Raw genomic sequence first — 18,953 nt, 5'->3', positions numbered from 1 at the left:
CTCTTTGGCTTTAGGAGCCATATATAGTTCACTCAGGGCCACATGTAAGGGACCCTGATCTCTATATATATCTGACCCTGTTTCAGTGACCTGTTGTGTGATGGCCTGCAACCACACATCCTGGCCCTGTTCGGTCCATTCACCTCTCACAAATAGCTTATGCAAGAGGTGCTCTCTGGCTATTTTCATGTCTACTAAGGTCATCATTCTAGAGATTGGTCTCTGTCCTGACTTACAGAAGTTTGTATTTTATTTTTGCAGAACAGAACTTTTCTTGGAGTGTCCCTTTTGAGGAATGCTTCACAGCGTAATGCAGCGTGGTGATCCGACCGGATGTATGTATCCCGTCAGTTAGTACACTGTATTAAGCTGCACAAGTGGTAAATCTAACCCAACGTCTCGGCTCGAGCCCCCACTTTGTAAGAGGATTCAATTCAGCACTACAGCTAAGTTAACGCCTAGTCTAGAATACTGAATGAAAACCCTTATTGATATATCTTTAGGTCCAGTTCATGCGTTCTGGATGACTACCCCTATATAACACCCCTCTCTTGGAATCCCCCTGACCCCACTGAGCCAAGAAGTAGTTCTGTTTTGCAAGTTTAAAAGGTTTATTTGATAATTTAAAATAGATATATATATCACGCTTTATAATAAATTAATAATTGAATAGCACACTGAATCTGATATGATAAAGATCAACAACAGAGAATCTGGCACTAGCACACTTCTTATAATCAATAAGGAGTTGAGATGAAATGGATAAGGTAGCACACTGGTAAATAGGAACAAAAGTATAATGTGGTAGAGGATGCTTTATGTAAGCTCAGGTGGATGCAATATCCAATGAATGCAGTACAGAAAATACGCAATATGATTTCAACCAAACAATGTAATCACTTTTCTCTGGCTACTCCCCTCCCCCCCTTGATGCAAGGCAAGGAAATGGAAGGAAAACACACAGTTCTCAGAAATGCAATCAACTGTAATTCAGTTCAATCCAGCAAGCTTAAACAGAAGTTTGAAAACACAGGCAAATGCTTTGATAGGTGCTAGCAATGAATGAGAAATATGCTGGAAACGCTCTTAATTCCCTTTTAGAGGTTCAGGATGAGTGGTATCTAGTTAATATTAGTCCAGGCTCACACTAGCAATGATGCAGGGATAGTTAGCAGGTTAAACGAATTTCTGGCAAATGAAATCAGGCAGCAGCAGTTTTTTTACATGTGAAGAAATTGCAAATCGCGGCAATATTCGCGGATGCGCCGAGCGCTATTACAAAGGAACCGCAAGGACTATCTCTACCGTTTTGGGGTCCTAGGAAAGCCTGGGATCTCAGCTTCCAAATGAAAGTTATTGCAAGTCTCTAGCCCGAACGGTTGCGGAGATATGAGTAATTTAGTAAAGGTCGTTTTTGGTTTTGTAAATTTTAAACGCACACTTTTTCAAAATGACAAATTTTACTAGAAATGACAGGTGACAGATAGGAGGCAGTTCTACTTAGGTTAAATAGATTGAATTAGATGAATTTAAACTAAGAGATGTGTTCTGAGTTTTGCTAAGTACTCACAAGAGATTTTGAACAGGAAAGCGACTTGGTCACGATCTTCAGTCTGGTCAGGTCTTTCCGGATTCTGCTCACAGCGCCTGGTCTGGTCTCGGCTAGGCACAGCACTGCTTTCTCTCTGGTCTGGTCTCTGCTAGGCACAGCACTGCTTTCTCTCTGGTCTGGTCTCTTAGTTCTGGATAGATTGAAGTCTCTAGTTTGGCTTTCTGGAGGTTGATGAAGGTAAGTATGGATTTTTCCGGCAGAGCTTCCAGCGGCAGATGCAATTGAATGTCTCTATGTGACCTGACTCTCTGCTTTTATCTGTTTCTTGAGAATGGGTGTGTGTGTTGCATCACTAGACTTGCCCCTCTCATTCGTCATTGGTCAGGCTTCCATTCCTCCGCTTGATTGGCAAACTGAACTGTGAGTCAGATTGATGTCATTTTATGATCTCTTGAAACAACCTCCCTTATCATCTGTGCACCCAAATATATATATGATCAAAATCCATACTTCAGAGTTACACAGTTGTTTGAAATTACATATACATGGTGTGGCTGAATTTAGCCATGTCTATGTCCAAATCTGCTCATTCTCGGAGCTTGCATTCAAAGAGTGTACATAATTGACTTTTTAACTGCTTTTTCAATTTCCGACATGGACCCAACTTTACATACATGTGTGCAGGGGGTAGGGACATTAACTGATGAAGTTTCAGATTTTTAACATGCACACATTTAGAGTAATATCCACTTTTCCGCTAAAACCCCCCTGAACATACCACCGGTTCCTACCACGTCTTAAACTGTGGGCAGAAAAATCACAAGAATTATGGTATCATTTATAAAATTTTCACATGTCCGCACTATGAATTATCCCCCTTTTTATAAAACCATATCCTTGCTGCAGGGGTGTGTCTTTTCAGGTCACATGGTACAGAAACCAGTCTTTCCAGTTTCTGCCAAGCCAGCTTGCTTCTCACAGTCAGTGCCCCTCCCAGCTTCTCCAGGAGGAAGCCACTTTTTACGACGTCTGTAATAAAAACCTTTGCCTGAGTGGAGAGGGCTTTGTTCACTCTCTGGCAGAGCACAGGAAATTCAATTATCAGATAGATGGCATATCCTTAGTGTGGGCAGCAAAAGGAACATTGGCCTGGGAACATAGTTGTGACTCAAGTTTCACTCCTGATGGGATCCGTTGCTAGGCAAAATCAAGTTCCTTAAACCAGACCTTCAGCTAACTTTTTGTTGCTTTTAAAATAACTTGTAATTTTACACATGCAGCTAGAATGCTGATTCTAAGTGCAAAACTATGACATTTCAACAGTTACAAAGGCATGTGACACCAAACATAGGTCACTCATTTAATTTAACATTTTCGATTTTGGTGGTTTTAAATCCAGTTGCAGTTAGGCTTAAGCTGCTGACTCCATAGCATTTTTGTTATAAGCATTGTTTTTGGGCTCTTCATTTCCCAGATTTTGTAGGCACACAAAACTCCATTCTGCCAAATGTCTGCTGGTGTTCAGTGATTATTTTGCACATGTTGCAAGGTTTGAAATAGGCATTTTGCTTGCCTTCAGAAAAACACCCAGTGGGTTTTAAAACGCCGGCTTTTGGATAGTGGTGAGTACTGGTACTGCACCCATTTTTGGGATTTTCTTGGATTAATGCATTCTAAACAGGAATGGTTCTTACATGGTAGTAAATCCTTGCTTAACATTGTTTTGATGGGGCTCCTTACAGTAAGATGGTTATGTGGAACCCCACAAAAAGGGTTGAATCTTTAAAGTGGTCCAATGAGTCACGATTTCAGCAACTTTTTGACATCAGTAAAAGTGGATTTTGTTAACAAAGACCTTTCTTTACCCTGGTGGGTGGCAAGTTAGGTAACCATTTTGGTGTGCGCACAACTGCGCAGCTTTCCTGGATTTCGGCGCACATGTGGGTTTTCCACCATCTTGAATTTCCTAAGCCCACAGCACCAAATGTTGTAGCAGGGTAGCTTAAACGTGGGTCAGGACACCCTACAAACTCTGAAAAAATGCAGGGATCAGTAATTGATAATAATTCACAGTGGATGATTTTGAAGTACACAAAAGTACATCTCTAAGTTTTGTACACAAAATTAAACGGATCCCAGTTCTCTTGTACACTTTTTTGTGTGATAATTTACAGTGTTCTAGGATTTAACAGGTGTTCTCCACCAAACTGCGCATTTCAGGTCTGGATATTCATCAGGGGAGGGGAACTTGATTGTGTAGACTGCATAAAGGAAAAGGGTTTGACCTATAGATAGGTATATCACATTCAAAAGCGATATAAATCAAACTATCCTGCCTTGGGAAACTTCCCAGTCTAGTGCCTTTTATGGCAGATGTATTTTACTTGAGTCGACTAGTTTTAAGGATATTTTCACAAAAGGAAGATGATTCACACAAGAGATTGTACGTCTTAATACTACACAAGTAGACTACGCCCAATAATGTATTACTATAAAAATGAGGTTGCAAATAAAAATGAAGCTATTTTTATTTACCATCGATGTTATGTATGTAATGTTACCTTATGCTATGTTACTAGGATTTCTACCATGCACCGCTGCCACTTGGATGATCTCCAGCCCCTCCTGCGGATCTGAAGGAGAATGAGAGAAGTTCCGTTTTTAGGAGGAGGGGGAAAATGCAACATCGCTACTCAAAATGCAAAAGAAATGAGCACAGTCATACTTGGTGAAAGGTAGTTGCGGATCCCTTGCGAGCTGCCTATGAAATATGGAGAAATGAACTGAAAGTGAGCCTCCTCCTTGATTGATAAGTGGGACCAGGAATTATGCAATCAAACGTATCAGATGTGAAAGTAGCTTGCAATAGATGTTGTCTACCCGTACACATTATTCAGCAATTTACCTATTAAATATAAGAAGACTGGTCTTGAAGATCACCAGGTTGCGTGCAAAGAAGGCATTGTGTGAAATATAATTTGCATCCAGTAACAAGGATCCACATCAAAAAACGGTGTGGACCGCTGCAGAAAGCATGGTGGCCATCTTTGAAAAGAATGTAGTCTGTTGATATACCCTACTCCTCACTCTAAGGAGGCTATTTTATCTGAGCATATTCATGGCATTGTTGTGGCAGGTGACTATCACGTCTGCCATTCTATTACCATTGACTAGGAATGTGATTAACATCCACAAGGGGTAAGGGTGACCATTAATAAATGACCAATGCATTTACATTTGTGTTAACGAAAAACAGTAGACCAGAGGTTATATTTAGCTGCCCATGAAAGGTCAAAGCATTATCATTGTAAGGTTGTAAATGCTGTAAGTAATATATGATCTTGTTGCTGCGACTGAGTAGCCATATCTTTCTATATATTTTGTACCCATTATTATTTTTATTGGGTCCTATACATCGTAGAATGATGCAGTAATGATGTTGAAAATTGCTGCTTTGAATTTTTCCGCATATTTGACAGAGGTACCAAGAGTTGGATAAATGAGTGTATGCAAATGATGGGTGCTGCATTAACAGTACTGAGTGCATCTATGAATGCCATATTGAGTGAAACTGAGGTCACCACTTTCAGGGTGCTAAACAAGCCTCAGTGGTACTTACTTGAGAAGAAACTATTAGTCTGATATTTAATCTGCAACGGTCAAAAACATACAGAGAGAAAATACATCACTATTATAAAACAATACAAATGAACATTGAAATGATATGATACACTGGTCCCATTATGAATGTGGCTGAGCAGATAACCTTTTCCATAGATCACTATGGAGCATGCACTTCTCATGAAAAGTAACACAGATGGGGAATCTAGTGTTGTTGCTATGAGTCTTATTGGAACAAAAAACATGTTTCTTTGTTCTCTTATGGTTTAGACAATGGAACATATTTCATTCGAAGTAGCATATTTTAACCCCAATCAGTTGATACAACATAACCAAATAATACAGCTGAAATTCATTAATTGTGTTGTTTGTTATAGCGCCTAGTCCAAAAATGTGGGAGAATTTGGAAGGTGCATTTATGTGTGTGTGCATTTCAGCCATGAAAGTTATGCCAGATTTGGCAAGACCCTGCTAGTCATCCATGTCTAAATGCAGTGTGTATGGGTGCAGCTGAGGGATACTATAGAGTAAAGGGGGGATTGTATTTTAAGGAAATGGAGAGTTATGTGGGAAGCTACAGTTCTATTTATTGTCGTTAGATGTAGCTTCATTCTTATGGCAGAGGTGAGGTGCAATAGTGTTTGTGTTAAATGTGAGTGCAGCGTGTGTTGAGTGAGACCGTGCCTTCCGCTAGGTTGTGAAGGTGCAGTTTGCGAGTGAAGAAATGGGTTAGCTGTACAAACAACAATGTCTACTTCCTGGGTTCCTTCCCTGTGCAGGGGGCAGCGCTACGTTTCACAGTCGATCTAAGTGCTAGATGAATGCATAATACTCACCCTCTGAGAGGTTCTCAAAGTGAGAGATTGCCATCCCGGGTCCCTTCTAGTGTGGAAACAAGGTCCCCATTTTATGATTGCATGCAGCAGCATGGCCCGCCCTCCTGTGCTTTAGAGTTGCACGCATTGCCAACCACAAGCAGGGGTCAGAGGAGCCCGATGGTCCTCCAACGGGATGATCAGCGTGATTTCCCAAGGTGCATTTTAAGCACAATGCATTGCCCACCCTCCAAGCCCCTTTTTGAGTATAATAACTGGCCCACAATTTCCAGGTAAAGACAGCCTCAGAATGTTTTAAATCAGTGGTATTCAAACTTGTTTATACTGATAACCCTACTACGGTTGTTCAGTGTCCCCACAAGCTAGGTCTTCTTATATTTTCTATTAAAAGCAACCACTGTAATCCCTTTCTACAGAGCCTGCCCTCCCCCCCGTTTACCCTTTGAGCCTTCCCAGCAATACAAGCTTTTAAAACAGTACTTTGTATGAATTTGCATTTGCGTATTCTCATAGCAACACTCCACACGTTTATAGTGGCTTGCAATGAATGTTAGACTGCTTGAAACAGCCAATCACAAAATTGCATCAGTTTGAAAGTATGAAAACATAGTGCCAAGCTGTCATGTACAGATTTCGGAGCGCTACATTAATAAAGGCTGCATTCTTTTATTTTAAGCAACAATTGTAGCTTTATGTCATAGGATGTGCACTCTCCATGAGCTATTGGCGAGGGATAATTGACTCTTGGTAGTTAAGTAATGGTGCGCTGTGTGCATTTGGAGAATTGAGGGGGTGAGTGATTTTTCATACCTGGCTAGTAGCTTGTAACTTAACATTTTAACCCCTGGAGTGAACATACAGCAGCAATTAAATATATTTAATTTGAGCACAAATTAAAGAAATGATGTGCAAACAGTGAGGATTAAACTGTAGGTTTTAAACTGTAGAGCCGTTTCTTCTCAGCCTGCAAAACTACAATAGCCTTGCCTGCAGTCGAGCACATCCTGCAGCGTTCAGACAACACCCCCCACCAACAGAGGAAGACGCACATATCAAAGTTCATCTACTCTGCATTGACACAAGTGGAACATAAGGTCAAAGTTCACAATACGGGCCCCAAGCACTTAGACAAACATTCCAAAACGCAATGTTGACAACATGGCATACTCTGTTCTGGAAATGCCATGCAGTGAATGGATACATGACCTCCACATTGGCAGGGTTGGACTGGGAACCAAAAGTGGCCCTGGAAATTATTTTCAAAGTGGCCCTATATTTCGCCGAAGGAGCGAGCATAGCACGTGAGCCCAACCCTTTTATGAGGGAATTGTGAGTATCACCCAAGAAGATGTTCGATACAATTAGTCCAAATTAGTGTGTTTAAACCATGTTTAAATCATATATGGATTAACAAAAATTCATGTTTTAAATAAGTTCATGATCTTGCAAATGTCTGTCTTGGGTTGATTAAGTTATGTATGAAGAACCACTGCCCTCTTAGACAAAGACAATTTCCTGCAGAAAAGGTTTGCATTTGGGCTAATTTGCATACCCACAATGCATTTGATCCACACTCATTCCACACTCAATCGGTTAGAAGAAAAGGCAGAGGGTCATGGCTGCACCTTCTACAAATTAAAAGAAAGTTAACCACATAAAAAATAAAAGAAACAACTTGCAAAAGAAAAATTCTGAGAGGTCAATTAACTGTGACACGTTTGACTTGCTGTAATCTTGACCCGGACAGGCTAAACAGCATCAAATATTTCAAAAATGAGTTTGGAAAAAATATATGAATTGAATACTGACTTCATATCTGGTCGGCTTGAACTCTGCATTAGTATTTTGTTATTGGTTTTATATAGTTTGAAACTAGCTAGGCAGCAACAGAGTGCGGTGACAGGGAAGTTACAGGTTGTACTAGCTTGTGAATCCCACACTAGGGGGTCGGCATATAACCAGGGTTTTCAGTCCCGTCCTGGAAAGGCCTCAGTATGGTGTTCCAGTAGGCCAGGTGCCGGGCGTAGCAAGAGAAGGCCTGTCTCCTAGTTTAATCTCGATTTGTGCAATGGTCTAGCATCACACCTGAGTCGCGACTCGCAAGTAGGCAATGGTTGCCTTATGTGTCATGCGGGCAGTTTTGATATGTGTCCAGGATGGTTGGGAAGTCTACTGTGTGCTTTATGCATGCAGTGAACACAGCCCAGATGTCTGAGTGGTACACCCCTCCCATGTCTCATTGGTACACTGTTTGACCACTTGAGTTCACTGAATACGTCTGTACACTTGTCTAAGTGTTAGGGAGAATTCTCGTAATGTGCTAATTCCCTTCATGTTAGAGACCTCCAGCAACTTTCCTGGATTTTGAGGACTTGATTTTTTTACCTAGAAAGTGTGTGAGCCTTTTTTCCCACTCTTTCATGTGTTTTGATGTGTGTTTTACATTTGTGTTCTTTGATTATGGCGTTTTAGATAAATCCATGGGCATCATCTTTTGATGTGTGTTACACAGCACCTTCAGTGTAGTGACACTGGGATGTCTTTTAGACTTCCCAAAGGTTTAAGTACCTTCTCTGGGATAAATTACTGTTTCCCGGAGAATGTAAAGTGAAATTGACTTTACTAGTCTTTTCCAACTTCCTAGACCCAGCACACACCATCTCACAATGGAGTGCTGGAGGGGTTACATAGTACTCCCTGTGTCTAAACACTCATGTGGCAGTCAAATGCTACCCTTTCCTATTGAAAAGGCTGGTGGCAGTGGTTTTAAAACTAATTACCATGATGAATGAAAGGGAGAAAACTGTTTAAAAGGCGAAGCTCGTCGACTGGAAGGCAGAGTCGACCACTGGACTGAAAGAACCGAAGACAAGCTGGAAGAGGACGGCTGCTGCAACCACTGGACCGTCGGTTTTCCCGGTGAAGCCCTGTTGCAGGTCCGAATTGCCAAACTCCATTCGACAGAGAAGCTCCTTCAAGGACGGCTTCTTCCTTTGAGTTGGTTGGACAAATCAACTCGTAAGACACCTGGATACCATTCTCAAGGCTGGTTAGGTTTAACCAGGGAGAGGGACACCAGTTTGTGTTCTTGAATCTACAGCTACTCGAACTGAAGTGACTCCATTTTGTTTGCTTTCTTCAACGATCCCGTGCAGTGCAGGAGTCCCCCGAAGTCCTCCCTCTTGTCCCCACGACTGAGGCTCAGGAACAGCGAGATCTGCAGGAACTGCCAGGAACCACGACTTCAGCAACATTTGTTTTCTTCATACAAAGGTACTGTGCCAACCCAATTGAGAGAACGCCACTCTCGCGGTGAAAGTTCGTGAAACTTTCCCAACTCGCAGGCCTAATCAGCCTTTGACCCCACAAATGATTCTTTTTCACCTAAACTACTTCTGAGATCTTTTACAAAGACTTTTCCGTTCAATACCAGAACTGCTCTTTCCTATCCAGAACGCTAGCCCATTGACGGCCTATTGACTTGAATTGAACTGTTCTGGTGACCTGAAACTATTTGCACTGCCTAGAAAGTATATGTAATCTATTCAACTTACTTTTGTCCTTTTTGCTCATTGCTAAGTAACTGAACTGCCATTTGGCTCCTTTTTCACGGGAGCTCAAACTGTCTCATAAACCTAGAGTTTTGTATTGAAGTGTATTGGTATATAATATTAAGTTGTGTTCTTCTAGTGAAATGTTTTATAAATGATTGTGTAATAAATTAATAAGTGTTTTACCAGGAAACCTTGAGTATAAGTGTCTACTTGAACCACTGTGATTGAAAGTCCTCTGTGTAACTACTTGTACTGCTCACATTCACTCTTGAGATAAGCCTGGCTGCTCAGCTCACTACCAACAAACTGTGTGGTACAGACTGATACCAAAGGTTGGCCTTGCTTACACCTGTAGTCCTAAATGTGTGTGGTGGTCCCAGAGGGTACTGCATGCAATTCTGTCTAACAACAAGTTTTGCATTCTATAACCGAGAGTGTTATGTTACATGTGCGTGGTACACATACTACACAGCCGTGGCTTTGCACACAACAGTGTATATTCGAGTGGTACACATTGGACAAGACTGGAGGACCCCCACTGTGTGAGCCATACTCATGCATTGAACTAACTTATACGGCCCATAGCACGAATATGCGCTCAACAAAACCTGCACATGCATCTGTGCTCCCTAAACAGTGCATTGCTGCAGAGCATGCAGTGTGCACCACTACATTATACAGCGCATAGCATGAATGTGCGCTCAACACAACCTGCGCATGCATCTGAGCTCCCCAAACAGTGCATTGCTGCAGAGCATGCAGTGTGCACCACTGCATTATACAGCGCAAAGCATGAATGTGCGCTCAACACAACCTGCGCATGCATCTGAGCTCCCCAAACAGTGCATTGCTGCAGAGCATTCAGTGTGCACCACTACATTATACAGCGCATAGCATGAATATGCGCTCAACACAACCTGCGCATGCATCTGAGCTCCCCAAACATTGCATTGCTGCAGAGCATGCAGTGTGCACCACTACATTATACAGCGCATAGCATGAATGTGCGCTCAACACAACCTGCGCATGCATCTGAGCTCCCAAAACAGTGCATTGCTGCAGAGCATGCAGTGTGCACCACTAAATTATACAGAGCACAGCATGACTATGCGCTCAACGAAACCTGCGCATGCATCTGAGCTCCCCAAACAGTGCATTGTTGCAGAGCATGCAATGTGTACCATGTGCATACACTGACATGTGTCTTCATGTCTGAGTGAAGGAGTATGCGTGCCATTTAACACAGGCTGCATACGTGAATGGGACACTCGTTACAAGGACCCAGGCCATGTGCTGCTTGTGCTATCATGCCATGACATGCCATGAACAGGGGCCCAGCTGAAGGTTGTGATGCGTGCTTCCTGGAGTTATATGGATATGCTTTGTCATGAGACCACATTACACACCCAGCTCAATATACTGTTGCTTAGTCATGCTGAGGTTTTCTACTAAGCAGAAGGATTGGCCTATGTTAATGCAACATAACATCCCCAGTTCTAGGGACGTCGAGGTTACAATGCAAATCCTAAAAAGGATAATGATTTGTTATTTAAATGGCGCTTTTGTAGAAACCGAAGTTGGTACTCATTTATGTACTTCAGAAAGATGAATGGCTGAGTTGACCTTGCAGGGATTTGAACCTGCGACCTGCAGATCGCACATAGATCACAGCAGCAAGCTCTCAACCCGCTGAGCTATCTTAACGGCGAAAAGAACCCAAAATTCAGCAACTCGTACTCTCCAAGGGCAGTGCTTATGGCCGCGTTCATCATTTTAAGTGCAGAGCCCTTGATGATGTCATTGAACAATTTGTTGATGTAATTGGAACTAGTGTAAGCGCAGATATTTGACTTTCTTTTGTGATGAATTGTGGGACTTTTATGGCTCGTATTGTAACATTCATGTCTGGCGAAATTAAGGTTTTCTGCCAATATACAGTTCAATAACTGCTTCATATACATATACACCCTTCAAGGTTTGGAAAGTAAGGATTCAAATGTGAGTCCAACCCGCAGGTAATGACTAGTCCTCCATTTACAGTATGCACCATTTTTGTACTGATTTTCACTGTTGCTTGGCACTGTTGCATACTGATTTGCAAGGTTCATTTGCACTGTTCCAGCCCTATTTGAATTATCAAACAAAATAATAAAACAATGGCTGCTGTGATTTTAAAAGTGCTGCTCTTTGTGTTTTTTACCGTCTTGTGCAGGAGGCAGTGTGCAATGCAGCTCAGTGTGATGACGAAGAGGGCCGCTTTATTGACTTTATTACCTCCTCTCCTGAACTCAGCAGTAGCCAATTCAGGGGGGGGGGGATACGGCAGCCAAGCTGCACTGGTGTAAAGATATACAACAACACGTGACACTTGACATAGTGAACTGTCTAGTAAAATGGAGAGGTGCGCGAAACCGGTGCGGTGCTCACATGTCTCTCGTGATGAACGACCTGATCGTTGTCAGAGCCTTGCGAGCTACAAGGGTAATGAAACACTTGGCCCATGCGGCAGAAGAGGAGACATGGGCTCTGTCAACTACGCTTACCTTGATCACGCCAAGCGAAGAAGGCCCCTCACTGCGGCCTACGCTGCCCTGGCAGTGCACGCCAAACACTTCTTTGCCCGGCCCGCACTGCCAGCCTGCCCTGCACCTGACCTGTGCTGCTGCACAATGTGTGTGCAGGGGCAGGCAGGGCATGTGCGGTGTGGTTTCGGTTCCCGTGCTAAGGAGCCAGCCGAGGCCCTCATGCGCAGGCGCGCAGCCTAGCTTCCCAGCCCAACCCTGGAAAGAAAAAAATGCACAGGCAGCGCCAGGCGCCAGCGTGGCGTCAGTGGTGGCAGCCGGCACTGCAGGCAGCCAATTCACACAAACCACCCAGGCGGATTCAGGCGCCAAAGAGGCCCTGCAGGCCAGAGGCCTACCGGGGGATGTCCCGGTGTCCCGGTGGGGCAGTTCTTCCCTGCACATTGGTTAGGCAGAGGAGGCATCCCAGGAGACTGTGTGTAAGACGCTAACCGTCCTTGTGGTGGTTTTGAAATCGTAGTGGGTAAAATGGCATTTTTACAACTCTAGAATTCTACTGGCACCTATGCAATGATTAATATGCGAGGCTTGCCAAACATGGCTATGACTTTTGCACCATTGTTTTTGATTCATTTCTAATAACCTCAATTAGCCTTGTTGCCATTATGGCTAACATAAGTACTTATGTAGTATGTTGATAAACTGCTTTCTTAATTCACAATGTAATTTTTGTTTTTACAATGATCTGTTAATTGAATCATGGACTCCACGTTAGAGTTTTATTTCCCGAGTTCATATTAAGTCACTCAAAGTGACTCGAAACAGCTCAAGGCAAAATGTGTATTCGTGGTTAATCTGCTATGTCCCAGGACAGACAAAGACATTGCAGGACCACATCACAGTAAATCAAGTGGATGGTTACGCAGGCTGAATGGTGAAGATGCAGACTCTAAACAAAATGAGTAAGCGTATGGAGGGGGCATTGGGTCTACCAGACCAAGTACTCTTTACATAAATAAATAAATAAATACAATTAGTGATCGTGTAGATTGTTCCAGCTGGCGGACTCTGTCTCCTGTGTATGAACTACCTTGGTTTCGTTTGGTTGGGGAGGTGTTTGTGTGCTGCTCTGACTCTGCTGCTTTTCAGGCTCCACTTCATATCAATGGTGGCAGTTAGGGCGGATTAGCAGTAAGGTTCCTGATGTTTTGTACAGCAGAGAGGCGTTTTCAGTGGGTCTAGCTGCAAAGTCTGAGGATGGTAAAATCGTAGGGTGATACAGAGTGTATGCAAAGTCTCGAAAGGATGATCATTGCGGTCACAGGCCTGCCTTTGTCAATAAGCAAGGACTACCTCCTACCTCTGGTGATGGAGAAACCTTCACTGTGGTACAATTATTACTGATATTAGCGCATCTCACTAGGATTCAATCAGGTGCAAACTGCATGGGTGCAGCAAGGGGCAGCTATCTGAAGGTGTGATCAAAGAGCAGCTTTAAAACAGATCAAATCATGTTCTTCATTCATGCCTTTAGGAAACAGAGCTGACGTTTTAGCGATCCAAATGTGTTCTGTGTTTGTGTTAATGCATTGTTCATGTTCCCACCTCATCTTGAAATATTCGCCACTTCTAAAACCACATTTTGCAATTGTGACATGGTGTGAAGATGCTGTAAGAAAGCGCGAGTGGGTCTGATTTATTATTTTCTGACCTACCAAACTAGCCTCACGCTAGGATTATGATCACTCGAATGCCTTTAAATACAGCAGGCATGGGAAGGGGGTGGAGTTAGAATAGCCAGAGAGGGAAGGGAAGCCTGAAGAGGCATCCCACCATCTTGCTTTCTGTTAGGCCTCTCTTTCTTTTTCCTGTCCGCTGCGTGCCCTGCAAGCAAGGCACTCTAGGTGTGATGTCATGAGGCATAGGGCACTTCTCACAGTGGTTTTGGGCTCCAAGGGAAGACCTGTCTGTCTTGACTGAGGTATAATAAAAGAATGTAGATTTATTTTGCAAGATGATGATGACTCTCCTCTATAGACACACATGGCGACTCTGCCTTTGAGAGGCCGCAGGTTGATCCCAATGAGGCATTTGTCACCATGTGAAAAGATTGGAACACAGAATGTGCTTTACTCTTGTGAGCCAGTATGAAGCGCTTCGGTGTGCTTTAGGGCAGGGATCCACAGAAGAAATTGAGGCAAGAATGTTTTCTCACTATTTTGGCAAGTTGGGTGCAAACTGATTTTTATTTTTAGGGTGTAAAACATAATTCAAATTCCTCAGTGGTGTATTTTTAGGCAAGTAAGAATACATTTTAATTTGAAACAATAGGCATTTGTCTTGTAACGCAACCGTTCTTTAAAGCAAGTAAATTCTGTAAATCAGGAGTACTTAGGAACATTTCTAGGGGGCCCAAAGGATTTGTTTGGTCTTTGTCTAGTGGTGCACACTAATCACTGGCCACTGCCCAAAACTCTAACCCCTCAAAACTCTAATTAGTTCGTCTTAGTAACAATGAGGGTGCAGAAAAGTAATCTGTTACTCTTAAAAACACATTCAGCAATTAATTTTGATGAAACGTGAAAGGATTTAAATAGGGATTTGGCAATTCAGGCAAGACATTTTGGTTACGGCTTGTTCCAAATGATGCATTTTGAACATCATAGTACAGCCATAGATATAAAGAGGCACATTTCAATTTGCAGGGAGGTTTCTGAGTTCCCCCACAAGGATTAATTGGGAGAAAACAAACTCTGCCAACGTATTATCCACTTTGAGCCAGTAACACTAACAGAAAACGTTGATTCTTTGACAACTTTGGCTAACTTCACTATGTTCACAAAACATTTTTAGAAAATGATTGTAATGCGATGTGCAAGGCAGCATCTGTACATTAATGCTGCGCCTTTAAAATAAAAAAGTGCTATTTAAGTGCAAACACAAAAAATATTCAATTCAAAAGCCAAACCATATGACTTTGTCAATGCTTATTATTAAATTTGTTATCTTCTACTCTCATGGCATATAGAATTGAAGATGGAGGTCCAAGTATGGCCTGCATGACTCCCACACGACTCTCAGCCTGAAACACGACAGATGCACCTCACATTTAGACCCTTCCCCGCCATCATCGATATATCACAGATGTGAGAAACGTTACTCTCTCAGACAGCCATTCAGGCCATACTCAGTCAATGAGCTTGAGGAGATGGAGATGCCATCAATCAAACAAGGTGACAGACCGCAAATCAAGAAATCAATGGCGTCATCAGGGTCGGATTGGCCACGCAGCCTTTTGGCCCTACAGCTCTACAGATAAGGGGTATATCGGCCACTTATACTCCCTAAAAATAGGCAACTATTCCCAAAAAAAGGGGTTAGAAATACTCCCAACAAAAAATAGGAAATAGACACGTAGAAACTTGTACCCCTGCTTTCACCCACACAGCTCTATGGATACGTTTGGACTAGTAGTGCACATAGTACAACAGGAAGAAGTGCTATAGTTCCTGCCTGATCAGAAGTAAACCTGTAAATGTGCATGCATAAATAGGTGCAAAGAAACTATGATTACAAAAACATTTGTTTTTCCAGTTAAAACCTATTTTTACTCGCTTATAAAATACTCCCATTGGGAATTGGACTCTCTAAAAATGATTGTAATCCCAACTTTAGAAAATAGGGATCAAAATACTCCTACTTCCAAATCTTATCTGGAGCACTGGCTCCATATTTATGTCTGGATGGCCATACATGGTTCCCGGATCCTTTTATAGTCTCTGTCACAGCCTCTCCTATTCCCTGCCACAACTCAGTGCAGAATACCTCTTTGACCTACTGTGATATGCGCCCAAGACTTTCAAGATAAAACGAGCATGCAGGACTAAGACTTCTATCAAGCAGAGCTATCACTATTTCTCTGAAGTGTGACCTGTTGTTGCTTGAGAATGGATAGTGCAGACCAGTGTTGTAGATGTGAAAAAAGAAATAGTGATATCCTGGCCTTGACTGTGGGGGTGAAAGGAGAGTGAAGAGCATGGCATGTTTTGTGGCAAGGCCATTATAGTTTGATTCTATGTATTTATTTAATGAATATTACAAGGAAAACAATGCATGTGTGGCACATAAATGCTTACAAAACGTTTTAACACTGACTCAAAGAGCCAAGGACCAGTGTCCAAAACAATGGATGTGGATATAAGATGAGATGATGCAGCGGAGGTGGAAACATCATCCACTGACAAGGGCAGTAGAACATCGATATAGGAAAAAGGATGGAGTTGAAAGTGCTAGGTTTGAGGATGAAGGGATGCGGGATATGTGCTGTAGAGAGTTAGGGGAAGAGGTGAACAGGGAGATCTGTTGGCGTAGAATGCTATGCAAGTGGTTCTTCAGAAAAGAGGAGAGCTCAGAGCTTGAATTTGAATAGAGATTGAGTGGGAGTATTGCAGAGAGGAAGAGAATTCTAGAGTAAGGGAGATAGGAGAGAAAGAGTGTGTAAACAAGAGGGAGAGTAAGGGGCACAAGAGGTGGCAAGGTGGTGAGTCAAGGATGATCATAGGGAGCAAGGGGGAGAGTAAAGAATGAGATGGGCTGATAGGTCTAGTGGGGGCAAGTCTGTGTATAGTTTTGAATATGATGAGAATGAGGTTTTTACTTTGCCCTCTGTCTCATAGATAACCAGTTTAACTGATGACGGGCTGGCAAGGTGGAGGTGAAGCAGAGAAGGTTGAAGGCTGTAAATAGGGTAAAGTTGAGGACTTTGTCGAGAGGTACAACAGCATAGTTGGGAAGACCAAAATGTAAACTGGACAGTAGTCATGTTGATAAAGTATTAAAGAGGAGAATAGATGCTTAGCAGTGTTGAAGGGACCAAGATGTCTTATTTTACTGATGATGAGGAGATTAAGTCGGGCCGCAGTTTTTAGATTTGGAGATGTAGAGTGAGAAGATGCGAGATGGGTCGAAGATGACACAAAGGTGGACAGCAGAAGAAGAGCTCGGAAGCTAGTCAGTAGAGAACAATAGACGAGAGAGGAAGAGATAGCCTGTTTGGATTTGGATGGGAAGCAGAGAACTTCAGTCCCTAGTGGAGTTGAGCATGAGTGAGTGAGATGCCATTCAGTATTTGAACCCAAAGAGACATGTAAGCATTTTTGACCGTAGCTCATCAGATAAGGAGGGAAAGGAGAAGAAGAGTGTCATCAGCAAAGAGTTGATGGGAGAAGCTATAGGATGTGATCAAGGGGCCAAGAGCAGAGGTATATAGAGTGAAGAGAAGTGGACCCATGACTGACCCTTCGGGAACCCCAACAGTAAGGATGGTGAGTGGATGGTAAGGCTGTTCCAGGACACATTGAAGTGTCTATGGGTGGGACATGAAGCAAACCAAGTGAGGCCTTTTCCCTGATGCCTAAGAGAGATAGTGTTTGAGAGAAAGTCAGACTGGTTAACAATATTGAAGGCAGCAGAGTGGTCGAGAAGAATAAAAATAGATGAATGGTTAGCATGATGAGCAGAAGACATGTAGTTGCTGACATCGAGAAGAGCTGACTCAGTAGAGTGCAGAGGTTGGAAGCTAGATTGAAGAGGATCCTGGAGGCTTTGAGTGTCAACAAACTGTGAGTCTGTTGAAAACTTCAGTGCAGAGGTCTAAATTAAGATTGTATAAGCACAAGCTACAAGCAGCTACTGTGTATCCAGCATTAACCAGTGACCTGGAGCTACCATGGCGCACAAAGGAGCTAGTTCATAGTGTTTCCCGCAAATGAAACTTGCATATGATATGGAACCTATCATTTTGCCTATTGTTTATGACCCCTTATACTTTAAATGACATATAGAGGGGCCCTGATATTTATTTAAAGATTAGATGTCCTAAACTAAAAGAGCGTAATTCATATAGTTGTGGTTGTTCGGCATTGGTTGGCCTGGGGAGACAAAAGTAGCTCCTGGTGCCTATTGGTGTCAAACTAACCAGGTTCGTCTAGGCTATAAGCAGGAGCTAAATCACTCAAAACTCCCCTCAATCTCCAACCCTGTACACGCCCTAGGATTTTGGAATAGTAAGGATAGAGAGAGAGAGAGAGAGAGAGAGAGAGAGAGAGGGAGAGAGCTAGAGAGAGAGAGAGAGCTAGAGAGTGAGAGAGAGAGAGAGAATATGAAGGTTGGCATGGGATCTAGGCGAGGTTTCTTAAGGATAGGGATGGGACTAGTCGACTTGTAGGATAATGGAAAAGTGGCACTGTCAAGAGAGGAGTTGAATTAGGGAAGTAAGATATGGATCAACACTGAAAGCTGAGTTTCTCTATGTGTGGAGATAGAGGGTTGATGGGAGCACATGAAGGTTTAGCTCTGAGGAGAAGAATCTCATCAGGGTTAATGGCGGCAAAGGAAGACATTGTCGCAGGAGAGGAGGGTAGATGTAGTGGAGAAAAGCGAGCAGGTGGGGATAAAAGGAAATGTTGAAGGGTATTTTGAATGTTTACAATTTTTGAAGCAAAGTAGGGAGCTTGATTGTTAGCAGAAAGAGCAGAGGAGATGGAGGGGTGTTTACGAGATGAGAGAATTGAGCTGAGACATTTTTGGAGGCATCTAGGTTGAGAGAATTGAGACAAAATGAGAGAGAGATAGAAGTCACATTTGGCAGAGTCGAGGGCAGATGAGTAGTTTTGAAGAGCAGTGAGGTAGAGTTGGATATCCGGGGAGTGTCTAGATCTTTGCCAAGTGTGAAGGTTTTTCCTATTTGTTGTTTTCGGGGTGCTGATGGTACGTGTAATCCAAGGCCGTGAAGGGGAGGATTTGGGAGTGAATGTAGTAAGAGGGAAATGTCTGCTTGGTAATGGAAGTGGTAGATGGACAGACAAGG

General features: G+C 42.8%; 1 protein-coding gene and 1 long non-coding RNA gene across 4 annotated transcripts in view; one reads left to right on the top strand and one right to left on the bottom strand.

The window, feature by feature from the left end:
- Positions 1–12,311, bottom strand: part of LOC138471949 (uncharacterized) — a 92,166-nt gene extending 79,855 nt beyond the window's left edge. Inside the window, exons 1-2 of the long non-coding RNA XR_011268538.1 lie at positions 12,107–12,311; positions 4,114–4,185 (exon numbers count right to left, since the gene is read on the bottom strand). This is a non-coding gene — a long non-coding RNA (uncharacterized lncRNA). The remainder of the gene's footprint in view (positions 1–4,113; positions 4,186–12,106) is intronic.
- The window catches only part of LOC138471948 (discoidin domain-containing receptor 2-like), a 679,729-nt gene that overhangs the window by 120,841 nt on the left and 539,935 nt on the right, over positions 1–18,953 (top strand). The window lies entirely within an intron of this gene.

This window comes from Ambystoma mexicanum, chromosome 8 (assembly GCF_040938575.1).
Source record: "Ambystoma mexicanum isolate Mex_15411 chromosome 8, UKY_AmexF1_1, whole genome shotgun sequence".
In the NCBI taxonomy this organism is placed as follows: domain Eukaryota; kingdom Metazoa; phylum Chordata; class Amphibia; order Caudata; family Ambystomatidae; genus Ambystoma; species Ambystoma mexicanum.
The sequence above is the reverse complement of the archived record's forward strand: the minus strand, read 5'-3'. Positions and strand labels throughout refer to the sequence as shown.